The 24,963-nt window shown below is 46.4% G+C and overlaps 1 protein-coding gene across 1 annotated transcript in view; it reads left to right on the forward strand.

The window, feature by feature from the left end:
* The first annotated feature begins 7,046 nt into the window (after positions 1 to 7,046).
* Positions 7,047 to 24,963, forward strand: part of C8H1orf21 (chromosome 8 C1orf21 homolog) — a 104,611-nt gene continuing 86,694 nt past the window's right edge. The window contains exon 1 of the mRNA XM_050977497.1: positions 7,047 to 7,160. The gene's annotated coding sequence lies outside the window, so the exon portion shown is untranslated. The remainder of the gene's footprint in view (positions 7,161 to 24,963) is intronic.

The raw sequence follows: 24,963 nt of genomic DNA on the forward strand, positions 1-24,963 counted from the left end.
ACCAAACAGCCTCTCTCTCTCACTCTCCTCTGGGATGTATAAATCTTTGAAAGGGACATTGAATCTGAATTTCTAGGTTCATAATGGTCTCCATTGTCCAGACATTATAATGGAAAGTGAATTTTTTCATTCTGCTTAAACATGCATAAATAACACCCAAACAATGTGTCATATATTAACACAATTTAAACACTTAGTCTGACTTGTCCCCAAACCAGCTAAACTTACCTGGAATGAACTCCTAAGTGAATTGCAACCTTAAATCACCTTGAGTTTCTACTATGACTTTGTGGAAGACTTGCCTTTTAATGTCTCCTATTGCCATCCCAGCTCCCCTCTCTGTGTGTAACCTACAGAGATGATTAAGACAAAACTGCTGGTGATGCCATCCCTGCCTTTTTGTAAGGAACATCCTTCTCTACTAACTCTTTCCTTCTTCCTCACAGACAGAACCTTTTGAGCAGCTTAGGGAGCAAGGGAGCTTGTTTTGATAATGAATTGAGACCCCTTTTCTCAGTAGGTACTGCTGAAGTGGGAGCATTTTCACAGATCTGCAAGTTGAAAATGACAAGGAGGACGAAGGATAGATAGACACTGAAAACATAGAGGAGAAAGAAAGGCAAGACTTTTGATATGTTTATTGAGTGGAAGCTCCCAAAACTGATGAGGAAATTATTGTCTTCCTAAACACCCTCAAATTGCCCAAAGGTGGATTCAGCTTACATGGCTCAGACATCAGGACACAGGTGCCTGTGCTTGTGCCAGTTATCCCAGCAAAGCACAAACCTCTGGAAGGTCATTCACGTCACTTCAACCCCAACCAGCCTTTGGAGGTCCTTGTTTCCCTTCAGTGACTCTAAAGGGCTCCATGGAGGCGTTGCTGCAGCACAGGTATCAGCTCTGAGATGTCAGGAGAAGGCAGGCACATCCTAACCCACAGCTCTGTACCACCACCTGTATGAAAAAGCTATGATGAAAGTGCATTTGTGATTAATCACAAATCCTTACAAGCTGGGGATTTCCATGTAATAGTTCCCTTATGAACCATAACACACACTTCCTGTCAGCTTAATGTTTTCTCTAAAGGTGTGCAGCAACAATTGCTCCAGGAGAGCTCAGTGTTTTGGACCAAGTTACAGTTTCTAAGGGAATCATAACTTTGCCTTGATTTGAATGCAATTAAATTCTCTGCCATAATAGCAGCATAATGACAAGAATATTTTTTCTTTATTTCCTCAGCTTGGAAATTAAAAGGGAATAACACACACTGGTGCACAAGGAAATAGACCTTCAATTCCATACAGACAGCAGTATGCTCAAGTCAGTGTGTTCTCCTTTCTGGTATGGAAAGGGATGCAGGAAAACCCCATTATATATTTCTATTTAATGCCCACTTCCTGTGCATGAAAAGGGGGAAGTTGTGCCAGCAGTTAGAAGAGGGACTCAGCCATTGCTTGTAGCTTTTCTTCTCAGCCCACTCTGGGTTTTAGGCTACTTACTGAATCCCTGTTTGCCAGCCTGAGATGCTGAGACCTGAGAGTTGATCTGATAAGAGCTGTGTACCGGTTTAAGTTTGCACATGGCACACGGTCCCTTGCTGTGATGCTGATAAATGCCTTGGGTAGGGCACAAATGAAGACTTCACCCACGTCAGTTCTACTGCTCCAAGCCATCCTTCTACTAGTTATGAACTTAGAATGTTGTTTGTTGGCTTTTTGTTTCTTTGGTTTTTTTTTTTTGGTTTTTTTTTTTTTTTTTGGTGCATAAAATACATGAAAAAAATCCCCAAATTCTTCATTACTGTTATAGTCACCTGGTTTTGCTTTATCTCCTTGCAAGCAGGATTTTTATGGGCCCCTGAAGGACTGATTTACATAAAATTTAACAGTGTTTATCTCCTAATGTAGGAGATACAGTTGAGATCTTAACAAGGAAACTGCTGTTACTGTTATTGGGACAGGGTCTCTTTTTGTCACTTAAAACTCTTTTTAACTTAAAACTGTGTATATTCCTGAGGTGAGGAGTGGGATTGGTTCTGTGCTTTGCAAACAGCTGTGCCAGAGAAGGAATCACCAGTGAGCAGTGTCCCTCCCAAAAGATGTGCACCTCTCTCTCCCCAGGAGGAGGTAGAACAGCTCACACAAGTCTTCTCTGTGTAATTCAGTGTCAGAATGAGCTGTGCTAAAGCAGAAGAGGCTTAAAGAGAAAGTTGTGCAAGCCTAACTGGCACTGAGCAACAAATGTTCTTGGCTTTGTTGGTGCTAGCTCAGTCAGGAGCAGAACTCAGCCTGTGCTTTGCATCCAACTCTGCACCTTGAAAGGCAGAGGCACCTTCTGCTGCTGACCTGAACAGGAGCACTGCACCCAGTCCTCACCTGCCACTCCTTCCCTGGGTTTTCAGACCTTATATTGTCTGTTTAGAGAAGAGCCATAATAAAAGGGGGAGGGGCTCTGGTGAACTGGACCTGCAGGCACACAAATAAAAGTCGATCTTGGGAGTTGGATTTAATGATCCTCGTGGGCCCTTTCCAACTCAGGGTACTGCATGATTCTGTGATCTTCACTGATTCATCTTATTTTAGCACAGGCACATGGCCTATGATTGCAGTGCCAGCACGAAGCATTCTTCAGGCTAAAACCCCAGTGACTTTGGCAGTACCTGTGCTGCATCCAAATGTTGAACAGTTGACAATTAAAGTTCCTGCTCAGTCTTTCCTCTCTCAGCCCTTGCCTGAAATTAACAAACAGTTTTGCTAAACTGTTAATCTGGAATTAGGACCTCAGGATTGGATGCTTTGCCATGGACCTTTTCTTCTTGTTTATATAGCTTCCAAAATGTGGGTGGTTTACTGGGGGGTTTATCTCCCTATTTTGTCTTATCTTTCCTAATTGCAAGCTCAGGTATAAGCAGAATAATTGAATCTGCAGAGTAAATAAACAAGCGCTGCACATAGAGCTGGGAGCAGTAAAGATTGCCTGAAGAATTCCCAGGTGTTTCTGTAGGTTTCTCCTACAGCTGGGCTTGCTTTGTGTCCCAGGGTTTTGGTGTAGGCCCTGCTCTGTGAGGATGAAGTTGTGAAACAGAAGACTCTGGAGGATTATGCAGCGTTAAGTGAGGCAGAATAATCTTTGACTCTTTTAAAATATTTCATTCTCCTTTTTGCCCTCTGAAGAGATGTAGTGCTGGGTGAGGTGAATGAGAGCAGCAGCTCCTACTTCCAAGGCCATTATTTATTCAGAGATAATTATTTATTGGTTAAAATGCATTCTCTTATATGCCCAGAATTTGCAGTCCAAGTTTTTCTGTATTGCAGATTAACATCCATTTCCATTTTAATAACGACAATGAATGCAACAAGCAGGGCCAGACTGTGCAAAACAAACATCTGCTAATTTGTAGCCTTTTAAATATGTAAAGCTAGTCTTTGATCTTCATGCACCATTAAAAAGAAGCTGGGAATTTCACAAATCTGTTCCTGTGTCACTTGTCAAGCAGCAGAACAGCTCAAAGAGCAGCCTGTTGGTTTGCAGCATCAAACTCACCCCAACAACTTTGGCATCCTATAAAAAATTTGGTACCTGACATCTTCACATTTTATAGAACATGCAAAATCCATGGGAGGAAGCTGCATCTGCAGGGCTCATGCCTTTCTGTGCCCTTTATTCTTTCTCCAGCAGCAACAGCAGTGTGGTCCATGTGAGCCTGATTTGGCTTCTCCAGCAGTCCTGGGGGATGGAGGAGTCACCCTGGCAGTCAGAGTCCATGCACAGTGACCACACTTTCCAGCCCCAGGGACTGTGTTTACAAAAACCCTTGAATATCAGCACGGTTAGGAAATAGTTCAATGTTTTGGGACTACAATACTTGAAGGGAAAATGAATTTGTCATTGTGAGGTTTACTTTAGCCAGGGTCCAGGTGATAACAATTAATGAAAATCCTGAAACTGTTTCTGGCAGCAGCTTGTGCAGCATTTTAGTTTTTCTTCTAAACTCCTGTTAATTGGGAAAAATGTGCAGCAATTTCACTTATTCTTCTATAAGGTGAGCCATGACTGCTCTCATTTCTCCCATTTCTGAAGTGAAGAGCTTCACTGAAGTATCAGGAAATCATCAGTGCCTTTCAGAAAATAAAGGCATCTGAAAGAGTTTTCAGCTTGAAACATAGACAGTTGTGCTGATAGCAGCTACCTGATCCAAGAAATGGTCTATTTTTCACCCATAACAAGTAGGACACAGGTACAATACACATACTTTTGGCATAAACAATGAACTGCATTCCCATTTTTAGGGGAAGACAGAGTCTCATTAGCATTGCTGTATTGATAGAACTGAGGCAACATGAGAGGCATGCACACACTGATTGCACTGCAGCACTGTGATGAGAGACAAATCTTTTTTCCCCTCAAAAATAGGCCAAATTGGTGCTTCTACACCTCTGCTTTACCTGCTACCTTAAGAGGCTTGTTCTTTCCTCTTGGCACAGAGGTGGAGCTGCTTTCAAAAGAAAACAACCAGGTACAAGCCATTGGCTTTCCATACTCAAATGTATCCTCATCTTTCCTCTTTCCAAGAGTTTTGAGGGGCTTATTATTATAAAAATAACGATAATTTCATCTTTGCAAATATTTTTCTCTGGCTACTTTTAGTCCATGACTCTCCCAGACCCAAGTCAATTCATTCCTACAGCAGCAGGAGAATGAAAGAAGTAAAACCAATTTCTATTCTCATGTACAAAAAAGTAAGGATGAAATTAGTTCTCCTCTTGCAGGAACAACCCCCAGCACTTGGTTTTGATATTAAACCTGTAATTTATTTGTGAGTTAATCAACTAATACCTGGTTTGAGCATCACTAGGCAGGGACAGAGCACAGGGCTCAGCTGATGGTACTCTTAGTACCAAAATTGTCCTAGATATCAGAAATTGTTTACTCTGTGTATCATTTTTCAGCTTCTAAAAATAGCTCTCCAGTATGCACTGTCTCATCTCAGAAATGAGTAAAACAAACACCAGAAATCAGGGAAATAACTATTTTCTGCTTTTAAACATATTATTGACTACATGAGAGTGGCAGACAAAGACTCCATCAACGAATTTGTGCATAAGGAAATGGATTTTCATGTAAATAATTATTATGAATGTTAACTAGCTGCACACATCATCAGGAAAACATCAGGGAGGTTTGCTTGTGGAAGCTAAACAAAATATGTTTGCTTCTTGCTGTTCTTTTATGGGCATTTTTATTGGAAGCACAGTTTATAGAGGCATAGCAATCATATATGTTTCACTGTAAAAGCACCAGGTTTCTTTGGAAACAGTATCAGGCTCTCTGCAGAAAAACAAAGTTGGCCAAACTTCACAGTTATCAACCTAGAGTTGAAAATATTCCCTCTTCTGGAATGTCTTGATGTTGTTTATGTGCACCTTTCTGGTAGTGATTTCCAGTGCAGCAAAAAATAATTAATTGCTAGAAAGTTGAAGGTAGAAATTACTTCAAATGGGATCTTGCCAAGGATTTGGCAAACAAACTGTTGTTTATTTCAACATTTTCATCACGCTGAAGGAAAAATGTCCTTAGATGAAAACTTATCTGCCTGGTTCATTGGATGATACTAAAACTGTAAGTGATGAAAAGGATGTAGGCTTGCTGGAGTCTTTCTAGTTCACATGGTAGCACTTCCTGGCAGGAACAGTCTGAGACAGCTTTTATAACCCAATCTTCAAAGAGGCCTCACCTCCATCTCCAGTTTTTCAGTTGTTTTCATGAAAAAGTCTGCCTCTGTGGACAGAAAAACACAGGTTTCCTGTGAAAGCTTGGGGGCATGGTGCCATAGAGCTGATAGGCATTGCATTCCTGGGAAAACAACTTCCATGCTAAGGAAGAGAAGCACTCTGCTGTTCTCCTACTGAGTGGGCCATGGACACCAAAGAGAGCCACATAAATATCCCAGAGGCAGGTGCCAAGAGGATGGTGCCAGACTCTTGTCAGTGGTGCTCAGTGACAGGAGGAGGAACAATGGAAAAAAAAGTAAAACATGAGAAGTTTATCAACATGGAACCATGGAATATCCAGAGTTGGAAGGACCCACATGGTCATCCAGTGCAGCCCCTGGTCCTGCCCAGACACCCCTGCAATCCCACCCTGTGCATCCCTGGGAGCGTTGCCCAAACCCTCCTGGAGCTCTGGCAGCCTTGGGGTTGTGCCCATTCCCTAGGGAACCTGGGCAGTGCCCAGCACCCTCTGGGGAAGAACCTTTCCCTGATCTCCAGCCTGACCTGCCCTGGCACAGCTCCAGCCATTCCCTGGGCCCCAAGAACAGAGATTGGAGCTCACCCTCCACTTCCATGGGGAAGAACTTATTTCCATGGAGGGCGGCAGAACCCTGGAACAGCTGTCCAGGGAAGGTGCGGAGTCTCCAACTCTGAAATATCCCAAACCCACCTGTGTCACCTGCTCCGGGTGACCCTGCCTTGGTGAGGGTTTGAACTGCACCAACTCCACAGGTCCCTCCTACCCTCACCGATTCCACGATTCTGTATTTGTGCATCGTGACCTCACCGGGCGCCTGCTTCCTTCCCGCTCAGAGCCCCTGCCCTGCGACACCGCGGATCCGTGTGCGCGACGAGCAGTGCCGGTACCGCGGGGCCCGAGTGCGGAACGAGCGGTGCGGTACAGCAGGGTCCGAGTGCGGAACGAGCGGTGCCGGTACCGCGGGGTCCGAGTGCGGACGAGCGGTGCGGTACAGCAGGGTCCGAGTGCGGAACGAGCGGTGCCGGTACCCCGGGGTGCGAGTGCGCGACGAGCGGTGCGGTACCCCGGGGTCCGAGTGCGGGACGAGCGGTGCGGTACCCCCGGGTCCGAGTGCGCGACGAGCGGTGCGGTACCCCGGGGTCCGAGTGCGGGACGATCACTCCCGGTACCCCCGCAGCCGGCGGGGACCCTGCGGGCGGGCGGCTCCTCCCCGCGGTGACGGCCCCGCTCCGCCCCGCCCCGCCCGCTCCGCCCCGCCCGCTCCCCGAGAGGCCGCTCGGCTCAGCTCGGCTCAGCTCGGCTCCGCTCCGCTCCCCGCCGCCGCCGCCGCACACCGCCCGGGAGCCGCAGCCGCCCGCGCCCGCCGCCCGCTCCGGCCCGGGGGAGCCGCTCCGAGCGCGGCTGCCGAGGTGAGCGCCCGGGGCCGGGGCAGCGCGGGTCAGGGGCCGGGAGGAGCCCCCTATCCTCCGCGGGGCCGCTCCCCCGCTCCCCGTTCCATTCCCTTATTTCTCGTATCCCGACCCCCCCCCGCCGCCGCCTCCGGGCGATGTTTTATTCATGGCCCGGCGGGCTTTGTGCGGAGCGGGCTCGCCGGCAGCGCCGGACCCGCGGCCGCGGCGGGGAAATGGCTGCGGGTGGGCGGCTCGGAGCCCCCCCGGGCCGGGGCCAGCGCCACCGGGGGGCTCGGCTGCGGCTCCGCGGCCGGGGCGGGAGCGAGCCCTGCGAGCCGCTCTCCGGCGGGTTTTGTACGTATAGCTCTGTGTCGATATCTGTGTCTATTTACGTTCTTTTCCGATGCTCGGCAGCGGTGTATTGCAACACCGAGCGCTCGTGCGCCGGGCGGCACTTACACCATCTCCGAGTTAACTGTAGATGTCAGACTGTGCTTGCTCTGGGGTGATGTCAGATTGGTAATAACGCGCAGAAATGGGGATTCGGTACGGGCAGAGCGTGATGGAGACGGCACAGACCCGGCTGGCGCGGACAGAGCCGGCGGAGCCGCTCCGCTCCCGGCGCAGGGCCTGCTGCGGGGGCAGTGCCCCGGCGCGGGCGGAGCGTGGGGGCACGGCGATAATTAGCAATTATTTGTGGGTAGCTGCGGACTCGGAGGAGCAGATATTTATGCCTGGAGCGGAGATACTTGGCTGGTTTTGCCTTACAAAGGTATTCAGGCGGGTTTTGGTTAGAGAGTCGGCTGATGCCTGTCTTGTCTGCCAGTTGTGCCATAAGGCAACCTCCTCGGCTATCGTCAGTCCAGAGGAGGAATTCTGTTGTGTGCTGTGGAAAGCTGGCTGTGATCAATAGGCAGTGTAATGTTAGCTCCTGATACCGCCTCTTGATTTCTCCCAAGCTGATCATGGACCAGTGAACTAAAGCTGAGAGATGCTGAAACGCTTCCCTCACCTTATTCAGTTCCCTATCCGCCTGCCCTTCACTTTCCCTATGCCCCGGTTGGTTGGATTTCAATGGAAAGATTCTGATTCTGGGCCTGTTCAAGGAAATCCGTGTGTTTTGATTTTGCTTGTCTAACTTGCTGTTTAATAATCGCTGTGAGGCTGAAGATCCCCGTGCCCAGGCGCTGGGGGTGTTTGCCCTTCCATACAAGTGAAGTTAACCGATACTGCTTGATGTTGTTTAACCTTGTATTATCTTAGGTGTCATATGATGAGGCAGCTTGATTTGTTTAAGGTTTTGTGATGATGCAATGCAATAATAATTATAAATCTTCTCAATGTCTGAAGAATCTTTAAATACTACTCTGTCTTGGGAGGTACTTCATGTGTGTTTATTCCCAAGAGGCATGGATGAGCAGATGATATTAATCACGTTCATTTTGGGGTGGGAGCAGTTTGGCACAGGTGCTTTAAGTTGTAATTTATGGGTGTGATGTCATGTGCTAGATAAGCTTTCATAGGATCTCGCTGTGTAAATTACAGCCTTTGTTTATATACGTGCAATTTCATGTTTTGGAAATCCACGCCGAGTAGTTTGCTCGGGAGCCTGCGCCCGAGCTGTGAGTGAGCTCCAGCAGGATGTGCTTCAGTTGCGCAGCGGAGCTCAGGGCTTGAGAACATTTTGCTTTGCCTTGTGCTCCCAGCCCGCTCCAGGTGTGAATGTGCCCCATGGCATCTGTGTGCTGCGATGTGTCTGGTGCTTGGCTGCAAAAGCAGTAGCCGGGTACTCGGTTTGTTTTCTTCTTTCTTCATGATCTGGTCTGTTCCGTTTCTCAGAAGAAGCGGGGTGCTGAAATTACTGATTTCAACTAATGTGTGCCGAAGAGAGCAGCTTGGTTATTTCGGGCTGCTGTGGTTTGTTATGCAATCAGATTAACAAAGGTTGAAATGATCATTCAGCTTTGGGTAAACACGATCTATAGAACAGTGTGGATTAAGGCAGCTGTTTACATCGGGCAGATCTGCACTTGGCGTGTTGCAAATACTGGATGGAAACACAATGAGTGCACATTTAGTAATGTACTAAGCAAATTTTCAGCAATCTCTTTGGGATTATGATGTACTTACTATCGATTGTCAGTGCTCCAGGAGCTTCTGCAGCGCCTTAGGTGCTGCCTGCACGCATGGGCAAACTTACTTTTGGCTTCATTTAGTTGACAACCCAAGGCCTCGTGGAAAGTCTTTGTGCACAGCCGCTGGTGCCTGGGGTGCTGTGCAGCCTCTGGGCTACTGCAGTCCAGGGGTTGGGTCAAGCAAGATGACTGATGCTCAACTGGAAGCTTCCTGAATTAAACAAAAAATACAATTCCAGCCGAGTTTGCTGAAGCTGGCAGCCCCTCAAGCGGTCCATTATTAGTTGGCCGTTTCTTGTCGCTGTTGTGGAGGTGGCATTGCTGCAGGAGAGGTTCTCAGGGCTTGTCTCCCTGAATCTGCTCAGAGCAGGCGGTGATGCGCGGGCAGAGATCGGCGCAGGCATCGCCACCGTGCTGGAGGTGACAGGAGCTGAGAGGGCAGGGGACAGGCTGGGATGTGGGGAAGTATTCAGAGCATGGGGAGGAGAGGGAGGTGTTGGTCAGCACGGACCTCTCCATAAGTGTGTGCTGGGATCCCTGTCTGCAGCTGAACTGCGGTGGGCTCACCTGGGCTCTGCTGCTGCAGGTGGGCAACTTCTAACCCAGAGCCCTGTCTAAAGTCTGCTCAGGGCTGGGTCAATTCTCCAGTTAAATCCCTCAGCACTGGCATCTCTTCACTCCAGAATTACCTTCCTTTGAAGCGAGCAAGAGGGCAGCTTCTGAAAATACAGGGTGTGATGGCATCAAATGTTTGGGGGAAACGAGGAGTAAGCAACTCCTGCAGTCAGTTTTCCAGAGGCCTTTGTGTTGGTGTGGAGCCTGAGCCTTCCAATCTTCCCCTCATTCTAGGGTAGGGGACCCTTGAGGGTGCTGCTTTTCCATCCTCTAGCAGGGGATGGAACAGAACTACATTTTGAATGCATGCCCAAAAATACTCTGGAAAGAGTTTATTATTATTTTTGTTGTTATTTATTTCCTTGCTGGCTGTGTTTAATTCTGTATAAGCAGGTGTGTAATTGCAAAGGGATTTCACAGGCACTTGCGATGTCTGTCACTGTGCTACTGTCTACTCTGTGTGCTGTATAGCATTTGTGATCAATGTACACAAGCACATTTTGGGTACACTGGAAACTAAAGAGGTACTACAGGGAATAGTTGATACTACTAAGGCTGTGTTGTAGGATGTTCAGAGGAGGCAGTGTGGAATGTGATATGCAGTCAGTCATGTTAAGACTATTTCTTTCACTGGTACGAGTTTACTTCAGCTCTGATTTATTAACAGGTTGCTCTCTTGTCATCTTCAATCTTGTGAAGGAAGTAAGAGCAGTTATTCTCTGTCAGACTGAAGATCTGTCTGGCTCTTGTGATGGGACCACTCCCAGGTGCACTGAAAAACTGGAGCAGTGAAGTTGTCCTCCTGCTAAACCCTTGTAGCAGTCACCACTCTAGGGGACCTTTGGGCTGGCAGCTCCAGGGAGGAATTAAACTGTGTTTAATAGCTGCTGAAGGATTGTCTTCTCTAAAAAAATGTCTTAATCAGTTTTGAAAAACTTCACGGCATTAGTGTTCACAACTTCCAGTGCTGGTGAGCTTCTGGTATAATTGTCTGGTTTGAAAAGGATTTATATTTTCATTTTACAGTTTGCCATTTGAAGTCCTTGTGGTTTTATCTTAATTCTAGAAGAATATATTTCTTTTTAGATTTTCACACAGAAATTAACTGTATGTGGGGGTGCTAATTGATCTTAGAAGGTGAGTGAAGATAACTGCTTTACATTTGCAGTGAGGTACAATCCCAGCCCTGTTTGCAGTCCCATTTCATGCATAGGTACCATTATGGCTGTCATATTTAGGTGACTGCATGCAAAAAAATGTTCAAATACAAGAAGTGATTTCTGCAGCTGTGCATCCTTGACATAGATTGGGGTGAGTCTTGACTCAGAAACTGAAATGACAAAAGAGTTGCTGCAAGCCAAGGAGCAACTTCAGCAACATTGTTGGAAGCTTTACCAAAGTAAATCTTAGCAAGGGATCTGGTGCAACATTTTAGGGCATGTGTAAGAATGCAGAGAACAGAATTTAAAAGTTGTATTAAAGAGCTTGAAGTTAAGTAATACAGGTTCCACTAAGTGCTGCATGATGCAGGAAAAGCAGTAACTCAGTCCCTGAACTGTTCTATTGGTTGGCTTCCACCACACCATCCTCGACCATTTCAAGAATAGATGGGTGGTAACAAAGTTGTGGTTTAAATTCCCCTTTTTCTTTGTGTGGCAGGGAAGCAGGATCCTTTGGCTGTGAATTGACCTACAGTATTTGTTTTTGTGCTGGTGGTTCAGGAGTCTGTCTGGGTTACAAGAGCCCTCTGGGTCACAAACTTCAGATGCTGGTGGCAAAGTTGTGTTTGGTTTATTACAATAAGCTCTTCAAAGGTTGGTAATTTATTCAGAATCATACAAAGGGTATCCTGAGCTGGAAGGGACCCATCAGGATCATGGAGTCCAGCCCTGTCCCTGCACAGATACCCCTCCAGTCCCACCCTGTGCATCCCTGGGAGCATTGTTCAAACACTCCTGGAGCTCTGGCAGCCTTGAGGCCGTGCCTGTTTCCTGGGAAGCCTGGGCAGTGCCCTTATTGTGGTAGCTTCTGAAATCCTTTTGATAAAAAAGGGTAGAATTTTCATGTTTCTAAAGCAAATAGAAATTCTTGATCTTGTAATTTCTACTACTTTTCCACCCTTAAGCCTGTAAACTTATGATTAAAGTGGGTGGAATTTCAGCCTGACGGTTTAGGGGTGGGATAATAGTAGAGACTGACCAGACAAATGTTTTGTTTTAAAAATAGAGAGGCTTACATAATGATGCTATACAAAACAACAGTATGTGGATATGGACAAGATCTCTGGAGCAGTGTTAATCTAACAGCATCCCTTGCCTGCATGTCTGCTGTTGCTTGCTTCAATGGAAGGCAGTTCTGGAGTGAAGAGATGCCAGAGCCAAATGATTTGACTGGAGTATTGATCCAGTCCCGAGCAGATTTTACACAGGGCTCAGGGTTAGAAGTTTGGAGAAACAGGTTTTTAAACCATTGTGAGCTCCTAATTTGTTACCTGAACGAAAGAAAATGATTCCTCCTCTTATTTTGTGGAGCTCTTGGTGTTTTGAGTTGTTTACAGAGATTCATGTCTTAATGTGTGGCATGTGCTTAGGAAATCTGAGGCCCCATTTTGGAGAATAAACCAAACCATTGAACATGTCTGAAATCATCAGGATGGGCTTAGAGACCTTTCTCTTGCTATGAAAGTGGCCTCAGTTTCTTCTCCTTCTGTCTCTGTATCTCTAAGAGAAAAGCACAGGCTTTATCTGTCAAGGTTGGAAAAAGATAAAGAGCAAGTTCACTTGAAATATGTATTTAATAGGGAAAATTTCCCAGGATCTATATATACAGGTGGGCATTTTCCCAAAAGTATGGTAGGTGTTGAGGCCATAAAAATGTTGCTGCTAACCAAAATTCTAGCCCTGAATGAGTCTATAAATACCATAGCCTCACCCCTTTGGCTCTGTGAAATTATATATAGCTGCAATAATTTCATACATCAGGACATAAAAGGGCCTTGGTGGACTTGTGCTTTTATAATAAACAAGGAAAAGTTTATCTAGGTTGCCCAGTTTATTCACACAAAGACAGCTCTTTACTTGAGGAGGGGGAGGTTCTTACCTCTTGGACTTTCCTCCTTGGGATTTTCATCTCATCCTGTCCCATGATTTTATTAATAAAGGCAAAACAATTTTAATGTTTATGCACTTAGAGCTCTGCGTTTTGGAGTCATGGCTAATTAGATTTGTGGAGCCTGTGCAGTTTTGGATATTGGGCAGGGAGGCTGTTTTTGCAGGAAGACACAGAGGAATACACAGTCTTCCCTTTCTTACAGTGGCAGCAGCATTTTCCATGCCCTGTACACGTTCATGATGTCGGTGTGCTGTTCCTGGGGAAGCAGGCTTGTTGAAGTTCACCTCTGTGTTTGAAGAATTCCTTTTAAATTGCTGTTCAGTAAAGCTCTGAGTAGCAGACATTTGCACTTCTCCAGTGGAGAGCAGTCTGAGGGAGGAATGGGCTGGTAAACCAAAACAAATGCTGTCTTTCTAAGGGCTGGTAACGGGCTGTAAGCCCATTTCTGCTTCAGCTTTGAGGGATGACTAAGATGTTTCTCTGTTCTGGCAATATCCACTTTGGATCCTGCTGCTTCATTTCATCTACAGGCCTGCTCACCCCAGCTGCATCTTGAAGGGAGCACAGCTGGCGTGCAGTAAATGCAGGGGCAGGCTGACTGCAGTAAATGCACTGGCAGTGTGCAGGAGCTGCTCTTTTGTTAGTGATCGCTGTGCCCAGCTCCAGGGCGTTCTCTGAGTTTCAGGCTGTGGTTTGGGCTGCTGAGCATGGCCAGCCATGTGATGCTGGAGGACAGGCTGCTGCTCCTCTCCTCCCAGCGCAGCCTATGTGCGTGCAGAAGTTGTGGTCTGGTGGATGCCCAGGGGCTCAGCTTTCCCTCTGAGCCTTTATTTTTGCAGGAATCTGAAACAGCAGAGCTGAAGCTGCTGAATAAGCCAGACTGAATCCAGGGGAGCACATCTGGCTCCCCCCTTCATCTGCCACAGAAATGTGGAGAGGAGAAACTCCTGGAATACTTCAGGGAATTGTTTTATTAGTGGGTGAAGGGAAAGCCAGACAGGGTTTTCTCATCCCATCTCTATTCTCTTTACCACTCAAAGGTCTAATGGATATAATTGTTTTTTCTTATGATTTATGGTTTTAAATTACTCTCTAGTTTTCAGGTGTGGGAGTCTATCAGCCAGGGCTGCTGAAATTAAAATCAAAACCTTGTGATGGACAAGCTCCTGTGAGCTTGATCCTCATGATCTCTGTTTAATAGTAAGAGGGAGCTGTATTCTTTCTGCTTTGGTCATGTTGGAATAAGGTGTATCTTTGAGACTAAAAAGTCCTGATGCTCATGGGAGGAGGGGAGTGTTTCTTTTGTCTCCAGCATTGCAGCAGAGATACTAATTAAGTACCAAACAAATTGGATTTGGGCAAGTTTGCCTTTGCTATGGCAGTGAAAATGTTTTGTTTGGGAGAGCTGCACAAATAACACCCGCAGGCATTCACACAGAGATAAATCAGCCCCTGGCTGCCCCAAATCTTCCTGCTTCAGTCGGCAGAAACATGCCAGAGGAGCTTTGGGGATGGCAGGAGTCAGCGAGCATGTTCTGGAGCAGATTGCACAGGGGCACAGCCCTGAGCAAAGATGTCACAGCGAGGAGTGACTGTGGTGCCAGCACAGAGAGCCTCTGTCAGCGGGACAGGCAGCTCCAAATGTGGGGCTGCTCTGCTGCTCTTCCCCAACTACAGGGCCCTGGGCTGGGTTTTCCTGGAACTGCCATCCTGAGCTGTGTTCTGAAAAGTCAGGCCTTAAAACGTGGAATAAGAAACCTCAGGCTTAGTAATGACGTTTAGGAGAATAAGAAACGCTCAGCCTTGTGAAGCTGCATTTAGTTGTACATTTATTTGGGGATCTTTACAAGCATAATGGAAAATTATGCACTCGACTCTTCTCAGAGTTGCCGTGGGATTCAGGGGACCTAATTTCCCTAAGACTATGAAAATCCCAGGCTTTGCCGTGTAATTTTTGTTTGCCTTTACACTTCTGTGCTAGTATCTGAGCCTTCTTTCATCCACAGCAAATGCTTGGGTGCTGCAACAGAAATAGTTTGGAAGCCAATGATTTGAGAGAGAAAGGGCTGGAGCTTCTTAGATGTCTGGGGACTGGATGAAGTAGGATTAATCTGGCATTAAGGCAGAAATTTGTGAGAGAAGCGTGGTCAAGTGACTGGCTGGAGAGAGGGGGGATTGATGAAGTCAAAGTCACTTCTTCGGCCAAAGGGGGGATCGGGCTGATACATTTCTGACAGGGTGTTTTGCCTGGCCTTTGCCACAGACTCTTGGTAGCTGTCACACACTTCTCTGCAATTGCTTGGCATTCTGAGAGATCAAGCCTTAAAAAAAAGACTCACAGAGTGAGCATCTTTCCAGAAGGTCATTGGAAATTTAATGCTACAGTGTAATGAGGTTTGTGAGTTACCTGTAACACAAATAACAGTGCTGACGAGTTGCTTTTCAATTATTAATTCTTGTACAGTAAGCTGTGGCCATTAAGATGGGTTGTCTATGCAAAGCGGTTCCATAAAATGCAAATTATTAGCTTCTATGTGGGTCAGAAAACATGGCATACTTGGTGTAACTTGTAGTTAAATAGACTTCTTTGCTAAGCAAATAATTTAAGCACTGGTTACTCTCAGCATCGTCAAAAACATACATGAGTTCTTGCTGAGTGTAAATAAAAGGGTTTCAGCTTTGAATGATGACTGCAGGATTTGGCTTAAAAGCTATTTTTGGGCCACGGGCACAGCCCAAAGCCAGGGGACGTATGTGGCTCTGCTCCTGGAATGGCGTCAGGATGGAGGATGACTAAGTCACCCCTGCAACTTCCTGCTTGCTCCAGAAAGGTGGTGATTTATTGCAGCTCTGTGTCAGCAGTAAATCGCTGTCCACCCGCGCTGATTCAGCCGCCCAACTTAGCTGGGAGTTAGGGCTGTGCCCCGGCTCCCTCCCGGTCCTTCCCACCCCGGGCTGGGGACGGGGCCATCGCCCTTCCTGACTCCTGTCCTGGTGCAGATATGGGGTCGGGATGGTGTTCCTGCCCTGGGGTTGGGATGGTGTTCCTGCCCACTCAAGGAAGACTGGCCAGGCAAAGCCTCGGGGTTTTGGGCTTCCGAAGGCGCTGATGTTGAAGCAATAGCAAATGTGGCAGAATCAGCACATAGCGATGTTGCTGCTTGGGGAAAAATTGGTCCAAACTCTTGGAGGCCCTGCCCTGGCTTTCCTTTGTAGGCAGAACAGGTTGGGCAGCAGCACAGGGCTAGGGAGGCTGCACAAATGAGGGGGAGGTCACTGAAGATGTTCATTAGGTGTACTGTGCTGAGGGCTCCTGTTTTTCTGGGGTTTACAATGCCTCCAGTGCATGAGGACAGATTTCTTCACTCCTGTTGTGATGAGTAAGGCAAGTTGTTGTTTTACTGCTGCCTTTTCCCCCTGCCTGCCCTCTGAAAGAAAGCCCAAGGTGCAAACTTCCACCAGTCTAAAGACCTGGTTTTGAAATAAAACACTTTGTTTCAGGTACAGGAATGATCTGACTGATGGCAATACCTCCTCTCTTCTCTTCCACCCTGCTCTCCCAAGAGCTGTTGCTATCCTGGGAAAGCACATGAAGAACCCACTTGCTTGCTCTTGTCATCACAGCCCTTATCTCTTTAGTGGAGTGTAAATAACCAGGATAATTGTTGTGTTCCTGTATGTTTTATGCCCTAAGACAAATGCAGAAGAAACAACTCTTTTCTGGGGTGTTTTTGCATCATCCTGTGCTTTGAAAAGGCACAAACAGGCAGTTGCTGGCCACAAGCAGCATCAGCTGCTTCCCGCTGTGTCTCTGGCCAAGCAGGAGGCAAGTTTTGATGCAGTCCTGGGCAGAGGTGGGAGGGAAGATCCCAGGTGAATTATCCATGCCATAAGGATATTATCCCCCAAAATCTGTGAGCTTTCCTAGTGTGTGGGGTCAGCTCTGCCTTTGATCTTGGGTTGTAACTGAATATCCTCAGGAAAAAAACTGCAAGTAAGAGTGGAGGCAGCTCTGAAGACTTCTGGATTTCTGTTTCATGGTTGCTACCTGGTGGGTGGTGCTGTCTGGTTTGCTGGTGGATTCTTTTAATTGGTAAATTGGTGACCTCTCTTCTTTCTTAAGTGTTCAATTTCCCATTCTTCTTTTCCTTGTCTATAATTTTCCATTCCTTACCTGCTGCCATCTCCCCTGACATGTCATGAACATGCTTGAATTTTTGTGTTGAAATGGTTTTATTGCTTTCAAAATACTAAGTGTGTCTGGGTGTAAAAATGAAAGTAGCACGTGAGCTTCAGCCTGCTGCTTCAGTGCCAGTGAAATCAAACTCTGTGAGCTAGCATCCATATCCATAAGGTGTTTTCCAAGTGCAGACTGAGCCGTGGTGCTGAGGGAGAAGAATGTTGAGGGAGAAGAGCCCCAGTACTGGAGGAGTGCAGGGACCTTTCTGTATCATCAAACTGCAGGACTGGTTTTGGGCCTTGATTTAAATGGCAAAGGAGTGATGGAAAGCAGAACATGGGAATGACTTTGGCCCTTAAGGCAGAGTATGCCTGCTGGTGGTAGGGGTTGGAAGCTGTCTCCAGTCTCCTTTCCTCATCCCTACCTGGTCATTAGCCACCAGGCTGAGTAGGTTGAAGGATTCGAGGTGCTCTAGGACTAAATTGAAAACTGGTGGAAGTTACAGTGGGCTCAGGGCAGTGCCTTAGACCTTGAGTTGTTTGTGATCACCTGGAAATGTAGGAGTGCTGTGTGCATCTGTCTTGGCAGTTCCCCTGGTTTCTCTCCTGTTTGCTGCTCTGTTTTAGGGAATACTGGGGGGAAAAGAGAGCAAGCATGCACTGGTAAAACAGCTTTACAGCCTGTGATAAGGAGGAGAAAATGTATGTGCTTCCAGATATTGCTGGAATAGGAGAAAAACGACATGGGGTAGGGAATGGTGCACTGGGATGGGAGCTGGGAGACCACAGCTCGTTTTTCTAGGGGGCTGTGGAGCTGCTGTGATGGGAGTTGCCCAGCCAGACTCTCTGCAGCCACCACAGTGTCTGTGGTAAGGCTCTGAGCTTGTTCTGTGCTTTGCTATCACAAAAATAAAAACTGGTTCTTTTTCTTGCTTTTGAAGTGATTTTGTTAGGTTTTTTTCTGGATCCAGAGCGAAATCTGGATTATTTTTCGAAATCCTTTGATCAACTTGAACCTCAGTATCTTAATTCTGTTCTCATAATAGATTTGCTTGTCAAATACTATTTTTAAGGTCAGAATTACGACAGAGAGTGTTTCCTCTTGCTGTCTTTGACAAGTACTAATGCTCAGAGTGCAGTCCTGGGGCTGGGGTGTGCATCCCTATTTCCTGATGGTTTTTGAAGCTTCACCTGCCTCCCAGTGCTGATGGACTGCAGGGCTGCATTGCTAATAACTGTAAACAGCAATTCTGACTCACTGGTCGTGGAAGACAGAAGTACAGTCATGGATTGTGGCTATGCTAATTTGTTTACAAATAGGAGAATTTGTATAGATGAGGTTTAGCACATGTCTTTCTGGTTGCCCTCTTTAGAAGGTGTATGGCTCCTCTGCACATCTGGTGTTTGGTTGTCCCCCAGCTTCAGCTCCCACCACCTTTCTGCAGTCCCTACCTACCTCATACAGACTGGAGTCTTTATACCTTGGGCTTAGCATGCATTAAAAATTAACTTCAGAGTAATGGTTGGCCACCATGATGCCCAGCAAAGGAGATTTCACAGATGTTCATAGCATGGCCTGGGTTGGAAGATTATACCTTGAAGATTATATCATTCCAACCCCTGGAATGGCAGGGACACCTTCCACTAGACCAGGTTGCTCCAAGCCTCATCCAGCCTGTCCTTGGGTATTTCATTTTGGCTGACTCTTCATTTTGGGGTAGAGGCAGAGCCTGAGCATTTGTGTTTGGGTTGTCACCATCCAGAGCTGGTGTCAGTAACCAGAAAAATGACATGGAGAGTGGGAGTATAATGTTCATCAATGTAATGAGCAAGGAGGTGGCAAGGTGGAGTGCTGAGATGGAATGTGGAGAGCTAAACAGCTGATGGCATGAGGCTGGAGATGTGAGCAGGAGAAGCTGAGGCACAGCCTAGCAAAACCAGGAGGAGGCACTTGGTGTTGGAAAGGACATTGTGTAAGGGCACAGGTGTGCTTTGCATTGCTGTCCCCAGGTGTGTCAGGGGCAGAAATGATCAAATGCTTTTCTCCCATCCTTCACATGGTGTGTGTTAGGAGTAAAAGCTTTCTGAGTGAGTGCTCAGGGCCAGAGCTGGTTTCTGTAGGCTGCCATGGCTTTTTGTTGCTTTTCTCCATTGTGCACCCTTCTCTTCTAATGGGTCACAGAGAGTTGGGCTGGATCCAGACAGAAAATTTGTCAGTGGAGTCATGCTGAACAGCACCACTAGGTATGGGCAGGGCACAAGAGGAAAGATTCAGTCAGGGTTTTTCTTCAATTCTGAAATACTAAAGAACAGCCAAAAAGCTTGTAAATATTCCAGTTGTGAACTGCAGTGATTCTGCTTAATGTGCTTTACTGATCTTCCTGTCATCTCTTCCATAGGGAAATGTTAATATTCCACTTAGGAGCAGTATTTCTTTTGATCTCTGGCTGCACCCCTTGTTTGTTCCCTAAACCTTTTCTCTTTCTACCACAAACCACTTAGATAACTGGTGTTACAGCAAAATAATCACCACTTGTGTTAGTTCCCTGATTCTCAGTGGTGCTGCTTTGTGTTCTGGGATTTGATTGCAAGACAGACAAGTAGATAAGTAGGTAAAAGGCAAGGCAACAGCAACAAGAAGAAAAAGAAACTGCATTTGATTAAAATCCATTTAACTGTGGTGCTTTAACTGTAGCTAATCGAGTGAGTGTTCTTGGGGGAGAAATGAGGGTATAGGTGAAATTTAATGGATGAGCCTTCACTTGTTCAACTTGGGGTGGGGTTGATGGAAGGAATCAGGCTCATTGTGGGCACACTGTTGGGAAAGAGGGAGCACTAGCTGGCTGTGGGAGTACAGAGATTTGTGATTCCAGTGGCTGTGCCTGGTTAAAAGCCCTGCTCTGTAGCTGCAGGCTGGTTGGTATTTCTGTTTCATGTCCCCACCCGTGCTCTGTGGTGTTGCAGTGACCTGCAAAAGCCAGAGCAGCACCAATTCTCCTGCAGTTTCGTGTTGCCACTTGTGCTGGCACAGGGGATGTTTGACAGGAGAGGTCCTGGCAGGACACCAGGGAACAAGAGCTGGCTTGTCAGCAGAGGGAATGGAGGGAAGGCTCAGAGCTGGTGCAGCAGGGCCTCGTGTCCAGGACAAAGAGCTCCAGTGCTGGTTTTGGGCAGGGAACCTCCTGTGTGTGCTGCCTGTGAAGTCTTGGGCAACACAAAGTTGTTCCATGGGGTCTTCTTTATTGGTTAAAACTTTAAGGTGTTTCTAAAAAGCGCTTAAGAAATTCCTTGGTTAATTTTGCTTCCAAGTCAAAAAGCTGTTCTGATGGAGTTTCCTCTCCCAGCACTGGCACCATTTCCCATGTCCTCTTCTTAAATTTCCCCTCACCACATTGCCAGTTGTTTTATGTTGGGGCTAGGAGAGCCCAGATGAGATCAGGTGTTGTTCTGGGAAGTGCAGTCTTGCCTTTCAGCAGGGAGTTTGGTTTTCCAAAGCTCCCAAGGTGTGGGAGAGGGAAGGAACGAGGAAATGGGCAGGAGAGCCCAACAGCTGTGATGGTCAGTCCCTGCTGACTTGCTGCTTTGCACTCCTACAGCTTTAGCTGCTCTTTGAGGAGAGGAGGGTTGGGGTGCTTGAGCTGGGGTAGGAGGGAGTGTTACTGCCTGATGGTTTCTGTATTCTACACCATTTCCCATGGATCTGCTTTTGGTTTCCCTTGGCTGCAGGATGAAATGGACTTCCCAGACTGGATGTAGTTGTTGGGAATAACTGTTGTCACCTCACCTTTAAAGTCTTGGGTGAGCTTGTGGGGTCTGTGTAGGATGGCTGGGGGGATTGGGGATTCCACTGAAGGCTTCCTAAAAAAAGGAATTGCTTCTTTCTGTGTTTCACCTGAGCTTTTAGGATAACAATGGTTTGGGAAAGCAAAGGAATGCAATGAAAGTTTGCAAACAAATTTGAAAATGAAAAAAAGCCTGTTTCTCCCATGGATATAAGAGCAGAGGGATGGAAAGGTAGAACTTTCTTTTGCCTCTGCTGTGCTACTTGCCCTTTGCTTTCCTGTCTGAAATGGTGTAAAAATGCCAACCAGCTCTGCTCAGCACAGGGGAATGAAGGTGTAAAGTGCTTTCCCCATTGATGAAAAGGAGCAGCTGTTCTCTTGGGTTTGGAGTAGGGGGGGTTGCCTGCCTGTCTTTAATTTCTTTTACTTTGTTTTCTCATCTTCCTCTCTGATGAGTGCTGAAGGAAGTGCTGGCATTCCTGCAGTCTCTGAGGAATGATGGATTATCATCTGTTAAGGGACTGACAGTCCAATCAAGGTGGTGGATTTTGAGCACACTGTGAGTGCACTTGTTCCTTGCATGCTCTTACTCAGCGTCTGTGGGGTACAAATGTTTGCTAGCTGACAAAACTCACTTTCATGTTTATAAACTTAATGATTTGTTTTGGTGAAACTCCCTTAATTTAGTCTATTTGAAGCCAGTAGAAAAATTCATTTACTTTCAGAGTTGGTCATTTTTTTTTTTAAGATTGCATTTTTCCTCATGTTTTCTGCCTACTCAACTATGCACAGCCAATCAGAATGTTTTTAGTCCTACTATAATCTGTATGGTAGATAAGCAGTTTATCCATCAGATATGGATAAACTATTCTCCATCAGATTCCTGTATAAAATGACTGAAGTGATTGGGCAGTGACCTTGAGAACCAAGGGTTTGCCATGTCCAGTCTCCTGAAGTGCCTCTGTGGAGATGTGGGAGCAGGGATGGTAGGAATGCCCCTGTTCCTCCAGAGGAGCTCTAATAAAAGGTGCAAGTGTCCCTAACTGAAGGTATATTTGTAACATTAATAATATAGATTATTATATTAAGTAAGTAAGTGCAATTAAGAGTATCTTAAGTGCAATTTTAGAGTCACTGAAGTTTGAAAAGGTCTCTAAGATTGAGTCCTGCTGTTCCCCCAGCCACTGCCAAGCCCACCACTAACCCATGTCCCCAAGTGCCACATCTACATGTCTTGGGAATGCCCCAGGGATGGGGACTCCATCCCTGTCCTGGGCAGCCTGTTCCAGGGCCTGACTGCCCTTTGAATGAAGAAATTTTCCCTGATATTCAATCCTGTATTCCCAATCTAAACCTTGCCTGGCACAGCTTGAGGCCATTCCCTCTTGTCCCATCCCTGTTCCTGGGGCAGAGCCCGTCCCCCCCAGCTGCCCCCTCCTGTCAGGGAGCTGTGCAGAGCCAGAAGGTAACAGGGATAAATAAGAAGGTAATAGGGATAAATAAGAAGGTAACAGGGATAAATAAGAAGGTAACAGGGATAAATGAGTAGCAGGACACATGCAGAGACAGTGGGGCAGATTGCAGCATGGGACAGCTGTCCAGGTAAGCACCCAGTGTCCCCTGATGACCCTGAGATTAGTGTTGGTGACAGACAGGGACATTATCTGTGATCCTGGGTTGGGTACCTTCTGCCTGTTCAGAGTTCATTAGTGCTCTGTGTGCAGATTGGATGGGCTGGCAGGAATCAGTGTGGTGCCTGTGCCCAAGGAGGGTGTTCAGGTCTGTCAGGATTTTGGGTGGATGTGCAGGCAGACCATGGCAGCAGGAAGCTCTGGCTTTAGGTCGAGTTTCCTGCTGACTGCTTGGCACCAAAGCCTCACCTACCCCTACCTTTCACTCCCCCCCCCATTTTACTTGGGTTAATTGGCTTTAGCCTAAAGATGTTCCTGCTGAACTTGTTCCAAGTGGAAGCCAGTCTAAACCACCTTGTAGCATTGTACATATTCAGGCAGTAGCAAAGGTGCTGGAGCTTTGTCTGGGGGTGTGGAAATCTGTCCTGGCTGTGGGCTTGGTGTCAGCAGTCACCCTGCTCCTGGTGGCTTTCCATTCTCCTTTGTCAGCTTTGTGAGGAAGCAGACTTGAAGCGGGAGGAGAAGGTAAGTGGAGACTGAAATTAATATTGAGCGCTTCTAGGTTAATTTCACTGACAAAAATCTCTGCTTGTTTTCTGTGGGAGGAGCGTTTGCCAGAACCTTGCCAAATTATCCCAGAAAGGAGCTGGAGAATGTGAAGCAGAAACCTCACAGCATTTTCACAGGAGTTTATTCTGTTGTTTCAGTAGTGACTCATCTCCAGAATGATCCATCCTTTTCTCTGTGTGTATGTGGGGAAAAAAAAAAAAGACACTGAAAAAGGTCTCAGAGCCATCTCAGAGCTGCACGAAATGCAGTGTCCTGTTCAATTGTTAGTTAAAGCACCTGAGTGTCTCAAGCCCTTAGGCAATTTTGAGAGTTATCCTGGCAAAAGATGTTTGCAGTCAAACCTGGCTGACTTTTTGTTAAACATCCTGAATTTTTTTAAGAGTGTGGAATGAGACAGAAGTGGTAGGTGTAGACAGAGGAGAAAGTGCTCGGTATGATTCTCTGAATGGACAGAATTGTTGTTGTTGAGACCTCAAGGATTGTTAGAACATCACTTTTTCCTTTCTGTACATCATGTTTTTAGCTGAATGACCTGAAGATTAAAGATCAGCATTCCAGTGTGTTTGTTAAATGCTTTGCTTCCTGAGGCTGCTGTTCAGAAAGCTGAGGGCTCTCCTCTCGATTTTTCATCCTGCCCCTGCTCAGCATCCTCAAAAGGCAGCAGGGAGTACAAAAACAGGAAAGGGGAATGATAAAGTGTGGGAATCAAGGGAATGCTGAGTTAGCAATGCCAGGAGGAAACAGCTCTAACCACAGCCTTGCTGCTGGTGAAAAATAAATGGAGGTGAACTGACTTAAAATACTTCTGAAAATGGAGTTCTCTTTCTTGTCACATTTTCCTGTGACTTCTCCTAACAATTTTTAATGCAATAAAGTAGAAAGCACGCCCGTTGTAGTGACTGGATGCTGGCATTAGTGTTTTAGCAAACACCTACACAGCATATATATGGACTAAATTATCTAAAGGGCTTGTTAGCATATCATCTGCATGCAGGAGAAAGTGATGGTGGTGATGCATGCTGCTTAGAAATCTTGTGAAGGATTCTAGCTCCTTCTTGCTTTCCTTTTTCTTTTCATTGTTTTCTCCACAATAAAAATGCCCACTGCATTTGAGGAGGACTTTTTCTCTCTGTCATCATTTTTTGTTGTTGTTTTGAAGGCCTTGAGACATTTCCCCCTATTTTATTGTAGGGAAATTTTGTAAGGTATGCAGGCAATGCTTTTGTGAAGTTCACAGAGCACATGAAATACTGGAGAGCAAAACCATCTGCCAGTGACAGTATTTGATCTACAGAACAAGCTATTTCTGAGGGAAGTTGAGTAATGCTTGACTTGATGTTGTTTTGTTTTGCTTTGGTTTCTTGGCTTCCAAATCAGTGTTGAAAAATACCTGCCAACTGTAATTGTTTTACTGGAAGTTTAATGCAAGGTCTAATTTTACTGGAAGCCTGGAGGAGAGGAGGAGACAGAGCTGGAGAATGGCATCTGATGTGGGGCAGTGGTGATGTCAGGCATGTTTAAGATAAGTGAACTTGCTGTTAATAAAATAAACACTCAGTGCTGCTTTTGGCCCACTGTGGGCCATGGAAGAACTTGTGGCAAGCTGGGCACTTCACTACTGGACCAAAAGTCTTGGCTGGTGGTTTTGGTTGTCTTTCACCAAGACCCTCTTGGCAAATGTGTAACTTTGAGCCCTCAAGCTTGCTGTGATTGAAGTATGTGTATGGTTGAAGTGCTTTGGCTTGAAAAGAAAATCAGTACTATTCTGATAAGGAGATGGGAAGTGCTAAATTGCTGA

This window comes from Serinus canaria, chromosome 8 (assembly GCF_022539315.1).
Source record: "Serinus canaria isolate serCan28SL12 chromosome 8, serCan2020, whole genome shotgun sequence".
NCBI lineage: Eukaryota > Metazoa > Chordata > Aves > Passeriformes > Fringillidae > Serinus > Serinus canaria.